This window comes from Mastigoproctus giganteus, chromosome 7, assembly GCF_048544385.1.
Source record: "Mastigoproctus giganteus isolate SK-2022 chromosome 7, ASM4854438v1, whole genome shotgun sequence".
NCBI classification, from domain to species: Eukaryota; Metazoa; Arthropoda; class Arachnida; order Uropygi; family Thelyphonidae; genus Mastigoproctus; species Mastigoproctus giganteus.
Genome location: NC_143581.1, coordinates 80,965,764 through 80,981,284, shown reverse-complemented (window position 1 = coordinate 80,981,284; position 15,521 = coordinate 80,965,764). Strand labels below are relative to the sequence as shown.

Genomic DNA, 15,521 nt, shown 5'->3' with positions numbered 1-15,521 from the left:
CAGGGATAGATCACCAAAGGCAGAAGGTGCTTGTCGAAGTAGTTATAATTCTTGATAATTACCAACCTTAGAGAAAAAAGGAATATGTAGAATAGGACTAGAGAACGCCTGCCAGAGCAAGTCTAGCAATACTAGAACAATTATCTTTTAAAAGCATAAAGGGTACTATTGTTGCACATGCAAGTATGAATAATATTAAAAACAACCTTACATCTTACTTCATAATTATCACATGAGATTGAGAAAAAAATCCACAAGATAGATTTACGAGTTTCTGGAATGTTACTCAGGACTGACAGGAGGGAATGTATAGCATGATCCTTATCAATCAACTCCAGCTTGGAAATATTGGGTCAAAGGCAGATATTATTGGGATATCAGATACATAGTGTCATACAGACATAAGCAGTGCAGAACTGGAATTTTGGGAGTAAAATGTGTACAGAAAGGATAGACAGCATAGGAAGGGAGGAGGGATTATGCTGTTAATTAAGAAACACAAAAAATCTAAGTAAGTGCATCCAACTGATGTGGGGGACAATGCAATGTTGAGTCTATTTGGTGTGACATAAGCAATGCGAAAGGAAAAATGAGAGGGTGTGTGTTATAGGCCTAATGAATCTGATGAGTATAATGAGCAATTGTGCAGAGAAATAGAGTGGGCCAGTAAATTAGAGTGTCTTATAATGGGGGATTTTAATTTCCCGGATACTGACTGGAATTTGAGGATTGGTCACTCACACACTAGCAAGGCTTTTATGGATTTATTGGACAATTGTTTTCTACAGCAGCATGTTTGGGAGGCAACTAGAGGGAGTAAAACTCTTGATCTGATTATTATTATTATTAATATCCATATGATGCAAGGAAGCCTGAGGCTTATGCTGCACCAGGGAAAAAAAAGGTTCCCGAGTAACCCTGAGAGAGAGAGAGAGAGAGAGAGAGAGAGTCAAAAGTAGAAGGGAATCACCAAGAGAAGAATGATGATATCAAGCTCAGGACCCTGGGTGTGCCAAGCCCATACTCACCAGATGTGAGCTCCCGGGTTCTTGATCCTTCATGCATCAAGAATCTGCAGATAAAGGAACCACTAGGTGGCAGTGATCACAGTGTGCTGAAGTGGAATTTACTCAAAGAGGTAACTACTATCAAAGGTAAAGGGAAGGGTTTTTGCTTTCGTAAAGGTGACTATGGTCGTCTGAGACAGTATTTAAATTCTATACGGTGGGACCAACTGATGATGTTACCAACAGCAAATTCGAAATGGGAAGCAATCAAAGAATTAATCTTGGAAGCTACTAGGCTTTTCATACCGACAAAGAAATATTATTCAAGATTTAGGCCTAAATGGATGTCAGATGAACAATTTAGACATGTGACAGAGCAGAAAAATACATGGGATACATATAAATTAACATGTGACACAGAAGCCTGTGATAAATATAAGCTGGTCCGTAACCAAGTTACAAAGGAGGTTAGGCAGGCGAAAGCAGATTACGAAAAATCTGTGGCAAAGGATGCAAACAAAAACAGCAAAGAGTTCTTTACTTATGTAAACTCTAGAAGGAAGGGGATGAACCAGATTGGTTACTTGATATCGATTGTTCAACTGTTGATGATCCTGCTCAGGTAACAAACTAAATGAATATTTTGCATCTATATTCACAGATGAGGAGTTATTCAGGGAGGGGAATGCCAGAGGTGTATTCAACTCTCTCAGTAAGCTAGATAATCTTGTAATAACTGAGAGTAAAGTGGAGGAGATATTGTTGAAGATAGACATAAGAAAGACACCTGGGGTGGATGGAATCTATCCAGTTATATTAAAGGAGGCAGCAAAGGAAGTAAGCAAACCCTTAGCCATAATTATGAGAGCTTCCTTTGACTCAGAGGTGGGTACCTCCTCTGAGTCAAAGGAAGCTCTCATAAAAGGAATCTCATAAACCCATGGACTGGAGATGTGCAAACGTGACACCAATCCACAAAGGAGGATCAAAGGGAGACATAGGTAATTACAGGCTTGTTAGTTTATCTTCTGTTCCATGGAAATTAATGGAGGCACCGGTTAAAGAAGCACTGCAGAATCAGCTAGACAAGACTTCAGTTACAGCTCGGACACAGCATGGGTTTGTTAAGGGGAAGTCTTGTCTGACCAATTTGATTGGATACAATGATGTAGTCACAAAGGAACTGGATGCAAGGAATGGCTTTGATATCATATTTGGATCTTAGAAAGGATTTTCATACTGTTGCACATGGAAGATTGCCGCACAAATTGGAGCAGTGTGGCATTGGAGGAAAATTGCTGCTATGGATAAAGGGATGGTTGAGTGGGAGAAGACAGAGTGATAATCAATGGACCCTGCTCTTCGTGGACTGATGTTATTAGTGGAGTCCCTCAAGGTTCAGTGTTGGGTCCATTGTTGTTTTCTGTATTTATAAATGATATTGATGATGGTATATCAGGCTTATGTCCAAGTTTAAGGTTGGCAGGGTTGTTAAGGACACTACTGACAGTATGCTGCTGCTGCAACAGGATCTGGAAAGGTTGAGAAGATGGGCTGAGAGGTGGCAAATAAAGTTTAACATTGACAAATGAAAAGTACTACATATGGGAAGCAGTAATCTCAGAGTAACGTATCAACTCTGTGGTATGACACTGACAGTGGTAGAGAATGAAAAGGATCTGGGGGTAATTGTGAAGGCAGATATGAAGTTTTCTGAGCAGTGCAGACGGTCTGCAAGAGTAGCTCATGGTGTCTTGTCAATGATATACAGGAATTTTTCTAGCAGGGATAAGGAGGTGATTATCCCCTTGTATAAGGCAATGGTCAGGACACACCTTAAGTAACGTATACAGGTCTGGAGGCCTCATTTTAAGAAGGATGTAGAGCTGTTGGAACGAGTACAGCGAAGGGCAACAAGATTAGTGAATGGAACAAAAGGTTGCTCTTACGAAGAAAGGCTTAAGTTTTGTAAATTACAGTTGTTGTTGTTTGGTTTTTAGGAGCATTAGCAACTAAGGCCATATTGCTCCGGGATATGCGGTGGTCATTCCCTGACCTTTCCACATCCTCCGTATTTGGTGGTGACGGGCTCGAACCCCGGTCTAATCAAGAAGCGTGTGCTATGCACTGCTGCTCCTTCCCACCTGGCTACAGAGTCGCCTTGCAAATTACAGTGTCTGGAGACTAGGTACTTGCAAGGTGATCTGATTGAGGCGTATAAAGCCTTGAATGGTTTGAGCATGCTCAATGCTGATGGGATTCTTCCTTTTGCACAGAATAATCGCCTGAGAGGACATAAATTCAAATTGAGGAAAGACGGTTGTACGATAGATGTCTGGAAGTTTGTCTTTCGCCAGCGGGTGGTTGATTGGTGGAACAAACTTCCAACTGTCGTTGTAGAAGTTGATAGCTCAAACAGATTCAAGGCAGAACTTGACAAACATTTGGAGCAAGTAGGTGGGTGAAATAAGGTTTTTTTTTTTTCCATTTTTTGGCTGATGCTATATAAGCTAGCTTTCTTGAATAATGTGTCTTTGGTAATGGTAATTCGTGGAATATGATTTTTCCCAGAATGGCCTGCACTTGTTCAAGAAGGATGTCTTTGTAGAGATGGGAAACATAAGAAGAGAAAAGCTAGAAGAATATTATTTGATGCTGTTGAGACAGTAGTAGTGACTGTTTCAAGAACCTGCACAGAACAAACAATTTATTACAGCTAAAAGCATAAGTAGATTCAATTCTTGCATTACTCTGAGCAGTCGTATATTGACATGTAGTAATTTGTAGAGTAGCAGAGAAAGCCAGTATTATAAGATGATATTCCTCCAAAAGACTGCATAGTGGAAGGGGAGAACAATATTCAACTTGAACATTCTTAAAAAAAAGTAGCACTACTTTTTCTTAAAAATGTTCTGCAGTAAAACTAGGTTAATTTGAATTCATGGAATTTAAAAAAAACCAACTCCAATTTAAATAGATTTCAGGAATCTGTACAGCATAAGAACATTGCTATATAAAAATCAAGAGAAACTTTTAAAAATAAAATGGGCTTGCTGACACTAAAGAATTTTAGCAATCCTCCCTTTAAAATTCTTGCACATAATAATGGGTTGCTAAGTTTCATTTTGCCATTACTAGTCATAGAGTTCAATGTTTACACACTGGGTGATAAAATAAGTACCAAGTTGTTGTTTCTGTGTGTGTGTGTGTTTTTTTTTTTAAATCCCAAACATAAAAGGTATAAGAACATATAGTAATTAGTACTGAGGGTGAATTGAAGGTTGAGAAGATTAAAGATGATACTTGTTGACATTAGACACGATTTTCAGTAAATAAATGTGAAGAAGGTTCAGAAATCACAAGTTGAAGGGGAAAATGAGGAAGAAGAAAAGTTGGTTTGTGAATTTGAAATTGGGCAGTAAGTGGATGCTAACAGTTTGTGGCACATTTTGGAGAGAGAGAGAGAGAGAGAGAGAGAGAGAGAGAGAGAGAGAGAGAGAGAGAGAGAGAGAGAGAGAGAGAGAGAGAGGAATGCAAGAATGGATTGCAAAGGAAATACAGCAAAAACAGAACATAACAGTCTGGAACGAAATTATAACTGCCAGGAAGATACAAAATTTTTAACCTCATGTAAACATATAGGTTTCTTGAAAATTTTTATCAGCACTTGATTAATTTACATATTAAATTGTGTTTTAAAAATAGACTAAAAAGTCTTAGTCACAATCATTAGCTGATTTTTTTAAAATTTAGCAAGTAATTGTATAAGTTACAACTCAATACTCATACTGCTATTGTGTCGGTGTTTCAGCATGAATATCAAAGCACATCGACCCAGCAGGTCGAGATGCTGAGGCTTTTGCAATTACTAATGACCTAGCACAGATTGTTCATTTACCTACAAGAATACCGGACAATCCTAATCATACAGCCAATACGCTTGATCTTTTTCTAACAAACAACCATTCTAAGTACACGGTCGAAGTGAGAGGTCCTTTAGGCACTTCAGATCACAACTTGGTGATTGTCTCTTCTCCAATGGAACCTTTACCTCATGGCTATTCCCAACCTCGTGTTGTCTGGCATTACAAGAATGCAAAATGGGATGACCTGCGAGACTTCTTTTCTTCTTTTCCTTGGTCGGATTACTGTTTCAAAACTTCTGATGTCAAGGTTTGCTCAGATCGTGTCAATGAAATTATTCTTGCAGGAATGGAATCCCTTATCTCACACTCCACTTTAAAATCTCGTCCTTTATCTAAACCTTGGTTTTCCAATAAATGTGCTAAGGCTGTTCAAGAAAAGAATGTTGCATATCGTAATTGGCTTGTTTCTAATTCTTCAGTTTCATTTTCTGCCTACACCAAAGCTCACAACAATTGTAAAGCAGTTATTAATCAGTCCAAACTAGAGTTTGAACAGGCTAAGAGTAGAAAACTTGCTTCTTGCCCTAATGGTAGCCGAGCATTCTGGTCTCTTGCCAAAGCTATTGGCCGCAACTTTTGCCCATCTCTGCTCCCCACCTCTGTCCAAACCACATGGTTCTGTTGTCACTTCAGCCAAGGATAAAGTTGACCCGCTAGCATCCCATTTTTCTTCCAGCTCATGTATTAATGATCTTGGTAAAACACCTCCCACCATGCTCCATTCAATGCCTCCTGTAGTCTTCCATCAAAAGGATATCAGAAGGATTTTGACGAATCTTGATGCTAAGAAAGCTCCAGGTCCTGATGGTATTTCTCCACTTGTTCTCAAAACCTGTGCTCCTGAACTTACTCCTATTCTTTACCGCCTTTTTTCACTTTCTTATTCCAAAGGTGTTTTTCCTTCTGCTTGGAAATTTGCTCATATCCAGCCAGTTCCTAAAAAGGGTGACAAATCCCTCCCATCCAATTATCGTCCCATTGCAATTACTTCTACTTTTTTTTAAGTAATGAAGAAATCAATTAACTGCCAACTCTTAAACTACCTAGAAACCTTCCATCTGATCAACGATCGCCAGTATGGATTCCGTCAGTGTCGATCCACTGGTGATATTCTGGCTTAGTCCATTTATGGACTAATTCAATGGAAAGGTTCGGTGAAACACAACTAGTTGCTCTTGATCTCTGTCTTCTAAATTCTCCACTAATGCCAGTGTCCCCCAAGGTTCAGTTCTTTCCCCCACTCTTTTCCTCTTGTATATTAATGACCTTCTTCCATTGACTGGAAATCCTATCCATAGTTTTGCCGATGATAGCACATTGCATTCCACTTTCCATTTTCAGAAACCTTGTCCTGCTCAATCAGCTTCAACTTCTTGAAAATCTGCTACCAATTCCTTAAATGCCGATCTTCAGGTAATTCCCCAGTGGGGCAAAGACAACTTAGTTGAGGATTCTTAAAAAGGATTCTTCTGCTCCTATGCTTATCTTTAGTGACACTCCGATTTCTAGGCAAAATGATATATCTCTTTTGGGGATTACCCTGACTTCTAATCTCTCTTGGCACAAGCACATTACAAATATTGCTTCCTCTGCATCTAAAAAACTTGGTTTTCTCTTTCGCTCTCGGCGTTACGTTTTTCCCAAACAGCTGCTCACTCTGTATAAATCGCAAATCCGCCCTGCTATGGAATATTGTTCCCACATCTGGGGTGGGCCCCCAAAACCTCTCAGGCTTCTTGATTCCATTCAGAAGAGGGCAGTTAGGTTAATTAATGATTCATCTCTAACAGAGTCTCTCCACTCGCTCTCTCATAGACGTACTGTTTCTGCTGCATGCCTCTTCTACAGATACTTCCATGGGCACTGTTCCTCTGAATTGGCTTTTATAATTCCTGCTCTCTCTTTCAAAACAGTCCGAACACGTGCCGCCACCAGCCAACATCCATTTATTGTCCAACTTCAAACCCACAGAACCAACTTTTCATTTTCCTCATTTATTCATTCAACTGCCGTTTTCTGGAACAACCTTCCTTCATACGTATTTCCTGAAAATTACAATCTACAGAAGTTCAAGTCCAATGTCAACAAATATCTTCTTTCATCTTCTCAACCTCCAACCCAAGCACGGTACTAAGTACTATAGGTTCTAATACCTCTCGTGTTTGGGGTTCACATTTAAAAAAAAAAAAAAAAAAAAAAAAAAGGAATAACAGGGTTTAAATTGTGATAAATAAGTAGATCAAAGGTTCTACTCACTTTTTGGGTACATACCTTTTTTGTGTTTAGCTAAGGATATAATTAATTTAACACTGCGATCGTTACAGCATAGAGTAACGTATATCTCAAACTGTATACACTGCAATTAGGAATTTATTAGCTTAGTGTAGTATTGTCAATTAATCAATTAAATTTATAAATCTTAATTTTCATTGATAATCAATTAAATTGCATTTAAATGGGAATTAAAAAAAAAAGAGCAGCAAAACAAGAGGCACAAAGTAGCGAGAGTGCTATGGCTCAGGGGAGAACCAAAGGGGCCAATTCAACAATGCATCACAGCTTAATAAAATGTGCAACTTGTGAAAAGTTTCCAGACCTTTCTGGAACAGGACATGATCTAGCCAAGGAGGATGTCTTTGTGTGTGCTAATTGCTGAGAATGTGAATCTGCAATTCAGCCCAGAAAAGATAGGAGGGAGTATATGATGAGAGACATGTCAATAAATTTGGCCATCGTGACAATGTGCATGGCTTGTGAGGCAGAATTTTTCTTCAGGGATGGGATTCATTTAAACAAAAACAGTGCAAGAATATTTGCTGATGCATACCGAGGAAGTATTAGGTGGGTGGGAAAACTACTACCTTAGGACGATTCACAGAATATAGACTAATTATAGCTGCAGGAAGAGGCAAAAGTGATTCTGGCACTGCTTCTACTGGAATGTGCAGAAGCCTTGAAAGCAAGGTACAGGGGATTTTAGGAACTGCTGGGAGTCATCATGGAACAGGTAAACACATGGACTGTATTAGGGTAACTACGAGTAGGAAGAGGTGCATGTATACTTGCATGTACACCAGTGCTAGGAGTAGAATAAATAAATTTGATGAATGTGAAGTGCTGGATGAGACATCAAAGGCGGATATTTTTGGGATATCAGAGTTGGAATGTCACAAAGATATCAGGAATGCAAGATTTGAATTTCAGTAGTAAAGAAGGCAGGAGGGGTTATGCTGTTAGTTAAGAAACACGAAATCTAAAGCAATGCATCCAGTTACATAGGTGGACAGTGCAATGTTGGGTCAGTTTCTTGTAACACAAGCACTGGGAAAGCATAAATGAGCATAGGAATGTGTTATAGGCTTATTGACTCTGATGAGTACAACAAACAAGTGCGGAGAGAAAAAGAATGGAACAGTAAATTAGAATGTCTTAAAATGGGAAATTTTAACTTCCCAGAAATCGACTGGAACTTGTGGATTCGTCACTCACACACTAGCAAGACTTTTGTGGATTTATTGGAAGATTGTTGCCTACAGAAGCATTTTCAAGAGACAACCAGAAGGAGTAATACTTTTGATCTGATTATCAGCCCTGATTATTCATGCTTTAAGAAACTTCAGATTAAGGAACCACTGGGTGGCAGTGATCACAGTGTACTGAGGTGGGATTTACCAAAAGATGTAACTACCATCAGGGGTAAAAGGAAGGGTTTTTGCTTTTTTGTAAAGGTGACTGTGGTAATCTCAGACAGTTTTTAAATTCTATACAGTGCTGATGATATTCCCAACAGCAAATTCTACATGGGGAGCATTCAAGAAAGTAATCTTGGAAGCTACTAGGCTTTTCATACCAACTAAAAAAATACTGTTTAAGGTTGGCGCCAAAATGGATATCAGATGAACTAAGGAGACTCGGAACAAAGAAGAAAAATGCATGAGATGAATATAAATTATCAGGCAACACAAAGCCTATGGTAGATATAAGTTAGTCTTTAATCAAGTCAGAGAGGAGGTCAGGCAAGCAAAGGCAGATTAAGAGAAATATTTGGCAAAGGATGCAAAGAAAAACAGCAAAGATGTTTTTACTTATGCAAACTCTAGAAGGAAGGAGATGAATAAGATTAGTCCACTTGATATTGAAGTTTGACTGTTAACGATCCTGATCAGGTAGCTGACAAACTGATTGAGTATTTTGCATCTCCATTCACACATGAGGAATTCTGTAGAGAAGTGGAGGGAAGAAGTTTATCAAACTCTAGTGGGGAGATAAGTGACTTTGTAATAAGAGAGAGGAAAGTGGAGGAGAAATTGTTGAACTTTGCTTATGTTTAGGCGTCTCCATAGCCAGGTGGGCAGGAACAGCAGTGCGTAGCATACGATTCTTGATTAGACCGGGGTTCAAGCCAGTAACCACCAAATAGGGAAATGTCAGGGAATGACACCGCATATCCCCGGAGCAATATGGCCTTAGTTGCTAATGGTCCTAAAAACCAAATAACAACAATAACAACAACAACAGCTTATGTTTAACATAAGCAAAGAACCTGAGGAAGATGAGATCTATCCAGTTATATTAAGGGAGGCAGCAAAGGAGCTAAGCAAACTCTTAGCAATAATTATGAGGGCATCTTTGGTTTCAGAGGAGGTCCCCACGAATGGAGGATTTGGATGTGCGAATGTATCTCCAATTCAAAAAGAGTGATGCAAGTAATTACAGACCTGTTAGTTTAACTTCTGTTCTGGGGAAAAATAATGGAGTCACTGGTTAGAGAAGCAAGGCTGGACCACCTAGACACAACTGCAGTTATAGTTCAAACACAGCATGGATCTGTTGAGAAGAAGTCTTCTTGTCTGACCAATCTGATTGGATACTATGCAATGGTCAAAAAAGTGGATGCAAAAAATCATTTTGATATCATATCCTTCAATTTCAGGAAAGCTTTTGATGCTGCTACACATGGAAGACTGCTGTACAAATTTGCGTAGTATTTCATAAAGGACAATTCACTATTTTGGATAAAGGAATGGTTGAGTGGGAGAAGACAGAGTGATAATCAATGGATACTGCTTTTTATAGACTAATGTTATTAGGGCAATTCCCCCCACAGTTCTGTATTGGACCAATTGTTTTCTATATTTATCAATGAAATTGATGAAGGTATATCAGGCTTAATGTCCAAGTCTGCAGATTGTTAATGAAAGTAATGACAGTACGCTACTGCAACAGGATCTAGAAAAGTTGTGAAGATGGGCTGAAAGGTGGCAACTGAAGTTTAACATTGACAAATGCAAAGTACTACATATGGGTAGCAGTGACCTTAGAGTAATGTGCCAACTATGTGGTACTACACTCAAGGTAGTGGAGAATGATAAAGACTTGGGGTAAATGTGCAGTGAGATGTGAAGTTTTCTAAGCAGTGAAGACAGGTTTCCAGAGCAGCTCATTGGGTCTTGTCAACGATATACAGGAATTTTGCTATCAGTGATAAGGAGGTGATTATCCTTTTGTATATGGCAATGGTCAGGCCTCAATTGTATAGCATACAGGTCTGAAGGCTTAAATAGGAAGGCTTATAATGGGAGATTTTAATTTCCCAGATATTGACTGGATTTTGGGGGCTGCTTACTCACACACTAGCAGGGCTTTTGTGGATTTATTGGATGATTGTTTTCTACATCAGCATGTTCGGGAGGCAACTAGAGGGAGTAATACTCTTGATTTGATTATCAGCAGTGATTCTTCATGCATTAAGAATCTGCAGATAAATGAACCACTAGGTGGCAGTGATCACAGTGTGCTGAAGTGGGATTTACTCAAAGAGGTAACTACCATTAGGGGTAAAGGGAAGGGTTATTGCTTCCGTAAAGGCGACTACGATGGACTGAGACAGTATTTAAATTCTATACAGTGGGACCAACTGATGATGTTACCAACAGCAAATTCAAAATGGGAAGCATTCAAAGAACTTATCTTGGAAGCTACTAGGCTTTACATACCAACTAAGAAATATTGTTCAAGGTTTAGGCCAAAATGGATGTCAGATGAACTAATGAGGCATATGGCAGAGAAGAAAAATGCATGGGATACATACAAATTAACACATGACACAGAAGCCTATGATAGATACAAGTTGATATGCAACCAAGTTACAAAGGAGGTTCGGCAGGCAAAGGCAGATTACGAGAAATCTTTGGCAAGGGATGCAAAGAAAAACAGCAAAGAGTTCTTTACTTATGTAAACTCTAGAAGGAAGGGGATGAATCAGATTGGTCCACTTGATATTGATGGGTCAAGCGTTGATGATCCTGCTCAGGTAGCTAACAAACTAAATGAATATTTTGCATCGACATTCACACATGAGGAGTTATTCAGCGAGGGGAATGCCAGAGGTGTATTCAACTCTAGCAGTAAGCTACAGAATCTTGAAATAACTGGGAGTAAAGTGCAGGAGAAACTGTTGAAGATAAACACAAGAAAGGCACCCGGGGTGGATGGGATCTATCCAGTTATATTAAAGGAGGCAGCAAAGGAAGTAAGCAAACCCTTAGCCATAATTATGAGAGCTTCCTTGGACTCAGGGGAGGTACCCATAGACTGGAAATGTGCAAATGTGACCCCAATTCACAAAGGAGGATCAAAGGCTGACACAAGTAATTATAGACCTGTGAGCTTAACTTCTGTTCCAGGAAAATTAATGGAGGCACTGGTTAAAGAAGCACTGCAGGATCATCTAGAGAAGACTACAGTTATAGCTTGGACACAGCATGGTTTGTTAAGGGAAAGTCTTGCCTGACCAATTTGATTGGATACTATGATGCAGTCACAAAAGAACTGGATGCAGGGAATAACTTTGATATTATATACTTGGATCTTAGAAAGGCTTTTGATACTGTTGCACATGGAAGACTGCTACACAAATTGGAGCAGTGTGACATTGGAGGCAAATTGCTGCTATGGATAAAGGGGTGGTTGAGGGGGAGAAGACAGAGAGTGGTAATCAATGGACACTGCTCATCGTGGACTGATGTTATTAGTGGAGTCCCTCAGGGCTCAGTGTTGGGTCCATTATTGTTTTCTGTATTTATAAATGATATTGATGATGGTATATCGGGCTTAATGTCCAAGTTTGCAGACGATACAAAGGTTGGCAGGGTTGTCAAGGACACTACTGACACTATGCTGCTGCAACAGGATCTGGAAAGGTTGAGCAGATGGGCTGAGAGGTGGCAAATGAAGTTTAACATTGACAAATGTAAAGTACTACACATGGGAAACAGCAACCCCAGAGCAACGTATCAACTCTGTGGTACAACACTGACAGTGGTAGAGAATGAAAGGGACTTGGGAGTGGTCGTGCAGGCAGATATGAAGTTCTCTGAGCAGTGCAGACGGGCTGCAAGAGTAGCTCATGGAGTATTGTCAATGATATACAGGAATTTTTCCAGCAGGGATAAGGAGGTGATTATTCCATTGTATAAGGCGATGGTCAGGCCACACCTAGAGTACTGTATACAGGTCTGGAGGCCTCATTTCAAGAAGGATGTAGAGCTGCTGGAACGAGTACAGAGAAGGGCAACAAGATTAGTGAATGGAACAAAGGGGTGCTCTTACGAAGAAAGGTTTAAGTTTTGCAAATTACAGTGTCTGGAGACTAGGCACCAGCGAGGTGATCTGATAGAGGTGTATAAAGCCTTGAATGGTTTAAGCATGCTCAATGCTGATGGAATTCTTCCTCTAGCTCAGAAAAATCACCTGAGAGGGCATAAATTCAAATTGAGGAAAGACAGATGTAGGATAGACGTGCGGAAATTTGCCTTTAGCCAGCGGGTGATTGGTTGGTGGAACAGACTTCCATCCCTTGTGGTGGAGGTTGATAGCCTAAATAAGTTTAAGGCTCAGCTGGACAGGTATTTTGAACGAACAGAGGGGTGAAGTGGAAGTGGTTTTTTTTTTTTTTTTTTTTGGCTGATGCTGCATAAGCTTGCTTTCTTGCATCAAATGCCTCTACTAATGCTAATGCTAAAAGTATAGAAAAGGGCAATGAGATTGGTTATTGGAAAGTTGCTCTCACCAAGAAAGGATTAAATGTTCTACTAAAATGCAGCTTCTGGAGACTACGCTTCTGTGAGTTACCTGATTGAGATGTATAGGTTTTGAATGGTTTGAGCAAGCTCAATGCTAATGGGATTCTTCCTCTTGCTCAGATTACCCACATTATGGGGCATAAATTGAAATTAAGAAAAGAAAGTTGTAAAATAGCTGTGCAGAATAGATGTCATTAATCAGTCCAAACTAGATTTCGAACAGGCTAAGAGTAGAAAACTTGCTTCTTGCCCTAATTGTTGCCGAGCATTCTGGTCTCTAGCCAAAGCTATTGGCCACAACTTTTGCCCACCTCTGTCCAAACCAGATGGTTCTGTTATCACTTCAGCAAAGGATAAAGCTGACCTGCTAGCATCCCATTTTCCTTCCAACTCGTGTATTAATGATCTTGGTAAAACACCTCCCACCATTCCCAAATCGTTCCATTCAATGCCTCCTGTGCTCTTCCATCAAAAGTAGGTCAGAAGGATTTTGATGTATCTCGATGATAAGAAAGCTCCAGGTCCTGATGGTATTTCTCCACTTGTTCTCAAAACCTGTGCTCCTGAACTTACTCCTGTTCTTTGCTGCCTTTTTCCACTTTCATATTCCAAAGGTGTTTTTCCTTCTGCTTAGAAATTTGCTCATATCCAGACAGTTCCTAAAAAGGGCGACAAGTCCCTCCCATCCAATTCTCATCCCATTCAGTTACTTCTACTCTTTCTAAAGTAATGGAGAAATCAATTAACCACCAACTCTTAAACTACATAGAAACCTCCCATCTGATCAACATCGCCAGTATGAATTCCGTCAGTGTCGATCCACTGGTGATATTCTGGCTTACGTTACCCATTTATGAACAAATTCAATGGAAAAGTTTGGTGAAACACAAGCAGTTGCTCTTGACACCTCAAAGGCTTTCGATCGTATTTGGCATAAAGGTCTTCTAAACAAGCTTCCATCTTATGGTTTGCCAACTGTTTTTTGTAATTGGTTATCCAGTTTTCTCTCTGATCACTCACTGAGGGTGATGGTAGATGGCTCTTCTAACTTCTCCACTAATGCTGGTGTCCCCCAAGGTTCAGTTCTTTCCCCCCACCATTTTCCTCTTGTATATTAATGACCTTCTCCCATTGACTGGAAATCCTATCCATAGTTTTGCCGATTATAGCACATTACATTCCAATTTCCATTTTGAAAAACCTTGCCCTGCTCAATCAGCTTCAACTTCTCAAATATCCACTACCAATTCCTTAAATGCTGATCTCCAGGTAATTCTCCAGTGGAGCAAAGAAAACTTAGTTGATTTCAATCCTTCTGAAACTTGGTCTTGTCTTACATCTTTCAAAAATGATTCTTCTGCTCCTATGCTTATCTTTGGTGACACTCTGATTTCTAGGCAAAATGATATATCTCTTTTGGGGATTACCCTGATTTCTAATCAAATATTACAAATATTGGCATCTAAAAAACTTGATTTTATCTTTCGCTCTCGGCGTTGCTTTTCTTCCAAACAGCTGTTCACTCTGTACAAATCACAGATCTGCCCAACCATGGAATATTGTTCCCACATCTGGGGCGGTTCCCCCAAAACCTCTCTCAGGCTTCTAGATTCCATTCATAAGAGGGCAGTTCGGTTAATTAATGATTCCTCTCTAACAGAGACTCTCCACTCTCTGTCTCATAGACATACTGTTTCTGCTGCATGCGTTTTCTACTGATACTTCCATGGGCACTGTTCTTCTGAATTGGTTTCTATAATTCCTGATCTCTCTTTCAAAACAGTCCGAACACATGCTGCCACCAGTCAACATCCATTTACTGTCCAACTTCAAACTCACAAAACCAACTTTTCATCTTCTTCGTTTATTCATTCAACTGCCGTTTTCTGGAACAACCTTCCTTCATACGTATTTCCTGAAAATTACAGTCTACAGAAGTTCAAGTCTAATGTCAACAAATATCCTCTTTCATCTTCTCAACCTCCAACCCAAGCACAGTTCTAAGTACTATAGGTTCTAATACCTCTCCTGTTTGGGGTTTTTGATAAAAAAAAAAAAAAAAAAAATTGCATTTCGCCAGTGGTTGATTGCTGGAACAAACTTCCATCTGTGGAAGTTTGTTCAAGTTTCTTCCATCTGTCTAGAATCCATTTGGAGGGATTTGAGAAGTCTAAGTGGGGTGATGGGAGAATTTCTCCAGATGTGAGAACAATATTCCAAGGTAGAGATGATTTGAGATTTCTACAAAGTGAGTAGCTATTTAGAAGAAAATTAGCAATGAGAGCAAGAAGACAAAACACAGATTTTTAGTATTACTATTAGTAGTAGTGCCAAATGGTAAAAGAAAGCAAGATTATAAAACATCAGGCAGAAAAAAAAAAAAAAACTTTCCTGGCATCACCCATCCATCCACTACAATAATTTGTTTAGTTCTTCTATGAAGTTATTCAAATTCCCCACCTCCACAATATCATACAGATGTCTGTTCAAATAATTGACCACTC

General features: G+C 39.5%; 1 protein-coding gene across 1 annotated transcript in view; it reads right to left on the bottom strand.

The window, feature by feature from the left end:
• Positions 1–15,521, bottom strand: part of LOC150083026 (DNA-dependent protein kinase catalytic subunit-like) — a 387,849-nt gene that overhangs the window by 37,307 nt on the left and 335,021 nt on the right. The window lies entirely within an intron of this gene.